Genomic DNA, 6937 nt, shown 5'->3' on the forward strand with positions numbered 1-6937 from the left:
TCTCATGGAGTTGTTAAGAGGATTAAATGGGCCAGTTTCTGTTAAGTGCTTGACACAGAGCTATGTGATATTAGCTCCATAAAACTGTACCACTACCCACCCAGTTACCTGGGCCAGAGACTTAGAGTTATTTCCCATTTCCCGTTGTCCTATCACTAGTCACCAAAGTTCATTGACTTTAACTTAACACCTCTTGAGCTCATTCCGTCACTAACTCACTTGCGAGTGCCTTAGCCCAGCCCGTTACCATCTCTCATCGGTTTCCTGCAACAGCTTCCTAAGGGATCTCCCTCCCCTTTATCCTTCCCTTTCTGTCTGTTCTCCATGCTCCGGCCAGAATATCCTCTTTAAGATACAATGCTACTCATTTCCTTGATGAAAATGAATGACTGATTCCCCACTGCTCTCAGGATGGAATCTTATGCCTGAATCTTATGCCAAATCTGCTCTTCCTGCCCCTTCCCTTCCCTGCCCCTTCCCCCCATGCGCGCACACACCCTTCATCCCAGAAGACTCTCTCTTCAAACTCACATCACAAGCCTCACCCCTATTTAAGCTTCACTTCTTTTGTGCTGTTTACAGGCCCTTTGCTCCCTTTATCAATGATTTCTTCTTCCCCTTCTCAGCCTTCAGAACCCAGCATAAATAGTTTCCCCTCTCCAGGAACAGCTCCCTGAACCCTGAGTCTGGCTTAAGTATCCCTCCTCGGTACCCCACAAGTCCCCAAATTACTCTGACAGTTCTCTCACTGCACCAGAATTTTCTTTCTTTTTTTTTTTTTAAATATTTTTATTTATTTGGCAGAGATCACAAGCAGGCAGAGAGGCAGGCAGAGAGAGAGAGGAAAGGAGGCTCCCCGCTGAGCAGAGAGCCTGATGCGGGGCTCGATCCCAGGACCCTGAGATCTTGACCCAAGCCAAATGCAGTGGCCCAACCCACTGAGCCACCCAGGTACCCCAACACCAGAACTTTCTTGAATGCCTCACACAATGCTTACCATATAACCGATGCTCAATAAATGTTCGATGAATGAATGGAAGTTTGTTGGGTAGACATGTAGAGGTAAGAAAAGACCTTCCAAAAAGAACAGAGATTGTTTGTTATAATGGGAGAGAATGGTGATCAGGGAAAAGGAGCATAGTCAAATCTTCAGCTACCAACATGGCCTCTGGTCCATCAGAGGGGCTGCCAGAGATAAATGTCTGGAAAGGCCAGTTCTGACTGTATGTGACTGGCAGGAGATAATTCTAGAGGGATGCCCAGGGGCCAGATTATAGAGGGTTGTGTGTGCTGTAAGCTAATGTCTGATCTTCATTCGGTCAACAAGGCAATGCCAGTGAAGGTTTTTGACGTGTTATTCAGGTTTGGTTTTAGGGATGACCACTCTGGCTATGATGTGAAGGGTGAATGGGAAGTGGAAAGGGAGTAAGATCAGAGGCGGGGAGACCCATGAGGAGGCCGACTGTGCCGCCGTTGTCCTAACAACATGGTAATAGGTACTGCTGGTGCTTCGTAGAGAAAATGGGATGCTGTCTCTTACTGTGGAAATCTCAAAACACAAGGAGCCAGACACTCCCTCATGTGATTACCCCACGGTGAGATTAATCTTGGGGGTAAAGAGGTACACAGACACTCAGATTACCAGGGGGAACATGCCAAAAAGCAGAAGCGGAGTCTCAATGGCCAATCTCCCTGCCATCAGTGGGATAGCTTAGCTCTATTTGGGACAGAGTATTTAAAAGAAAGCATCAAGCTATTGTGGTATGGTTTTTTAAATTTCAAGTTCCAAGTTGTTTGAATGAATGTATTTAACATCTGGGTGAAACAGCTGTTCTGAGAGATGCATTGAAATATGTTTCACCCAAGAAGGAGGGCTGATACTGAGCCAACCAAGTGTCTTTCCAGACTCCCTCAGAACCATAGAACTCTTACCGTTTTACGGCTTGCCTCAGCGTTGAAGCTCCTGTGAGGGAGTGAGGTAGGGGTCAGACGGGACGTTGGTTGTTAAATCTGTAAAATAATGTCTACGCTCTCATTTCCCGAGTCGACCCAACAAGGGCGTGAATGGTTACTCTTCCACCGACAGCTGTGAGGCCTTGGCAGTCATTTAGCTTCTGTCTGCCCCTCAGTTTGTTCATTCATGACATGGGACTTAAAAGAATGGTAACTGCCTCATGGAGTTGTCATGAGGTCTTAGTGAGACACTGTTTAAAATCTTGGTCACCATGTAGACAGTCATGCAGTATTATTTAGAGCGTCACTGTCATCTTGGGCAAGCCATGTATCCCCTTTGGGTCTCAATTTCTTCCTTGATAACATGGAGATAAGGTTCACCATTGTTTCTTTAGGCCCCACCACAATGCTTGGCACATAATAGATGTTCGACTGCCCCCCAAAACACATTTGTCGAGTGAACAAATGAATGAATGAGGAGGAGAACAGGAAGGAGAGGCACGTCTTCTGTAACTGTCTTAGGGATTGTCCTGAGGGTCAAGTGACATAGAGCTGAAGACAGCCTTCTGTGGACAGTGAAATGCTATTCAAAGGTAAGCTGATAATAATATTACCATTTTAGAATAAAGATGTTCCCTTGAATGGCATGTCTTTCCAGGATTTTATTCAGTATGTCTCATATGTGGGCCATTGGTCCTTAACATTAGTCAATTAACTCTCCAAAGGTCTAATTATTTGGCCCCTGGCAACTCAGAATTCCTAGGCTGAGCTCCCTTCTGGGATGTCTTTGTGGCACATGGTCGTGGGACCTTCCTGATCCTTAGTTATTTTCTTTATCCTACTGGGTATAGACTTAAATGCCAAAAAGAGAACTTTACTTCTCAGTTTATTGAACAAGGGATTTGCCCTTACTGAAAAATGCCCAACCCTGAGTGAATTAGCTCATTCTTTCCCTTTCTGGAAATGGAGTTTGATACAAGGGACGCTGGAGTGCAAGAGATTTGGAGCCACAGGGAATAAAAGAAGGACAATCCACAGGGCCCAGGAACTCCTAAAGGTTTCCTGTCCCACTCTCTGCTGTGTGTGCTGGTTTTTATTCTTTCTTTTCCAATGACCTTTATGGTGATATGACTATTAGGAAATAGTGTAAACTTCTAAAAGAAACAAACTAAGTCCTCACAAAGTGAGTATATGATAATTACCCTCCATCCCCTCTACCTACCCAGATACAAACCCTTGTCCCCAAGTCTGAAGTTAGATGATCTGGGTTCAAATTCAGACTCTTCACTTACCAGCTAGGTGACTTTGGGAAAGTTATTAAGGCTCTCTGCCTCCTTGCTTAATAGTAGCAGTGATCTCAAGTATGAGAAAAATGACCCATGTGAAACTAATCTATGTTGTTAGAGGTCAGAGTGGTGGTTACCCTTGGGGAGGAGATGGGGACTGGATGGGGCCATAGGAGTTTCTGGGATGGAGGTTATGTCTCTCATCTGGATGCTGGTAACATGGATATATGTTTCTGACATTCTTCAAGCTATATGGGATATGTGCACAATTCTAGATCTACATTATTTTTAATAAGGTTTTAAAAATCCATGTAAACTACATGACTTGATCATCATAGAAGTTACTGTGAACTCATTACACTGTTAAATTTTTCTTACCTCTTGCTGAATGATCACCCTCTTAAGACTTTAGCATTATTTCCAAGCATAAAGAAAACGAGTAACAGGAAGAAATACTCATGGAGGGCAGGAGTATATTTGCATTTCGGTGTTAGGAAATGATGCAAAATAGATTATTTTCTCTATCATCTCTTATGCTCTGAATGCTTCCTTCTAGAGATGCTGGAGCCCATTTAGACTCGGCCACATTTCCAGAATTTCTTAGGGGTGCATCTTATTTGGAAAGGGGAGATTAAGGGCCTGTCAGGAGCTGGGTTTACTTAGCACCTTATGTAAGATTGAGAAAGTCTCAAGGGGCCGTATTTGAATCAGGGTTGGGGTGAAGCTGGTGAGGCCGGTAGAAAAAGCATTTCCTGGTGCCACCGCTCTTTAGAATAAAGGTCCTGAAAACAGAGAGGAAAATTCCCTGCAAAAAGTAAACTGACCTGGCCCAGTGTTATCATAATACCATTAAGCTCAAAATGTCTTGACCCAGGGCCCCCTAGCAAGGTCACCTCAGAAACAACTGGACCTCAGCAACTTGTCTTACCTGCCTCAGAATGACTAAGGCCTATTTAAGCCTCGTGGTTGGTTAATCATTAATGAAGATTTTTGACAAACAAAGTAGAGCAAGCCAAGAAAGAGGGATGGCTAAAAAATAACTCAGGAAAGGTCATATTTTTTGCAAATGCAGGGTTTGATATCCCATTTGATTGTGGGTATAACTGTGTGGAACAGAGTCACAGGAAAATACAAGCCCACCGAGGAAGCCAGTAAGGCTTGGAAGATTCTCCTTGGAACCCTCCTCTGCCCTCACAGCCCTGGGGAGGACTAAATTTAGGCCTCCCTTGATGAGAAGTCCGCCTGTCTGTAGGGCTGCCAGGGGGAAAGTGGGGAAGCCGTGTCTGGCACATGTAGCTGCAGTCTGATTTCTGAGAGAAAAGGGAAGAAGGGTCCAGAGGCTGGAAAGTGGACCTGAGGAAGGAGGAGGTGGGGAACCCTGAGAGGCCGGGCTGCCCTACAAACTCTGCGCCAGAGATCAAGGTTGGTGGGCATCACCCGGGACCAGGAAGACAGAACGGCAGGCGCAGCCCAATAGGGCAAGTGTTCAGAGGCACCGTGCTGTCAATGGAGAGAAAGCTCTGTTTCTCCGCAGTTTAGTAAATGCAGGGCGCCGCCATTTTCTGGAACTCAAAACTCTAAGGAAGAATGATTTAGGGTTCTTCCCACTTCCTTGTTTTAGGGGCCAAATCTCTTCCGTTTACAGCTAACACAGGCCCATGAATCCTGTTTAATGCTGAATGGAACAAAGGTCGAGTTTCTTCACTGCACACCCTTTCTCTTTTTCCAAGACAGACAGCCCTACTCAGCTTGTTCCGGGTACCTGACAATTCCACGTTTTTTTTTTTTTGGTGGCAACTTCCTGTTCCCTCTTCTTTCTGCTCAGCTTCCCTGACTCCTGCTCATTCTGTAGATCTTGGCTCAGATGCCACTTCTTTCCCTGAGTCCTTCTGAACCCCCTGCCCAAGCCTGCGGGGCTGCCTCTTCCCACTTCAGAGGGCTTGTGACCCTATCGTACCAGGCCTGGGACAGTCAGTTTTGTTGGCTGGTGTCTCTCCAGTACCTCACGCTGTGCTGGCACACAGTTAGCATTCAATAAATGGTTACTAAACCAATGAAAACAAAGAGGAATCAAAAGGGGTAAAATGGAAAGGCTTAATGGAGTTAATATAGCAGAATGCATTCACCCTGCAGGGGAAGGGGAAGGAAATGTGTTTCTTGAGTACCTACAACAATTAGGCTTTTTTCGATTCATTAATTCATCTGATTTACCCAATAACTTTGTTGAGGTCTGGACTAGTATGTCTATTTTACCAGTTAAGAAACTGGTGCTCAGAGTGGCGAGGTGTCTTTTCTAAAGTCACGTGTCTGCTAAGTAGTAAAGCTGGGGTTTTACCCCCCAGGGAGGTGGCCTACAAACCCAGCCTTGTTCCACGAGGCCACGGGTCTTGCCCACAAGGACAAGTCTTTGGGCAACCAGATTATTTCCAGGTATACTGGTGTGAGAAGTTAAGAGACAGAGGAATACTGAGTATCCAGAAAGGGATGACTGAAGAGGGAAAAGAGAAAAAAAGGCTGTATCCAGTCTGACAGCATAGAACTTGAAGTTGAAGCAAAACCCAGGTGGTCTCCTGAACCTAATGAGGTATTGTATTAAAGCTGAATCCTGCCCTTGACCTGGGGTGGTCAGAGGTGGGGAATGTGTCAGGAAAGTGGGAATGCAAGGATAAAGTGAGTACGTTTGTATCTTCCTACCCGGTCATTTTTTTAAAAGCTGAAGATGTAATTTTTTTTTAAGGGTCATGGTGTCAAAAATGTCATTTTGTCAAAAGAGCCATGCCAAAATGTCACATTTCATGTTAATCAAACAAAACCAACTCTGGTAGAAGCTGAGTGCCCAGAAGACTTTACAATAAAGATATAATACCATGTAATAATTGAGGTAATATATTATATATTTCTGTTCAATAGTCAAGCCCCCCAATATCCTTGAAACCGAGTTTGATAAGCCAGGAAGGTCAATTACAGCTAACAAAACACGCCCCACACTGTCCATATGCCACGTAACAGAACCCAGTGAGTGTTGGACTGGCCTGGGATTATCCTTCACTAGAAAAGACAAACCAGAGCTTTGTTTCCTAACATTCTGACTTTCAACTAGATAACTGCTTACGTATATTGTCATGACAGATATTTTTGGAATAAAAAGGGGGCACCTATTCCACTGAAGAATCAGAGAAGGGTGCAGCTGACTTCCTGTGATAGTTCTTTCGTCTTCTCTATCATCTCTGGCCCAGCCTGGTAGGTAGAATTCCTTCAGTCTCCCAGAGTGGACATTTCCGGCAGCTCCACTTAGAGCTGTGAGGTCTTGCAGGCTGAGAAGAGGCATTTTCAGCCATTCAGCCTTCGGTTCTCACCCAAGCGAAGAAGTCGCCTATGGAAACATACTAGAACCCAATGGAAAACTGCACTATAGAGCAGCTTTGCTTTTCTCTCTCTGAGCTCTGAGGTGGGATGTTGGCGTGACTGGTTTTACCCACTTCCAGAGTCAGTGTACTGTTCACAGGCATCTGGGATGTGGAATCTGAGCATAAACTGCAGTCCAGGTCCTTCTCAGCTGTGACACCTTGGCCAGTCACCCTGCTTACTTCCCTGAGTTATTGTGAGGTCCGCATGAGATTATGGAAGCCAAAAAAAGCCTAATGAGTCACATAATCATAACTTTTGTCCCTGCTCACCATGTTGTTTATCTGCTCAAT

Source organism: Mustela erminea, chromosome 2 (genome assembly GCF_009829155.1).
Source record: "Mustela erminea isolate mMusErm1 chromosome 2, mMusErm1.Pri, whole genome shotgun sequence".
Classification (NCBI taxonomy): domain Eukaryota; kingdom Metazoa; phylum Chordata; class Mammalia; order Carnivora; family Mustelidae; genus Mustela; species Mustela erminea.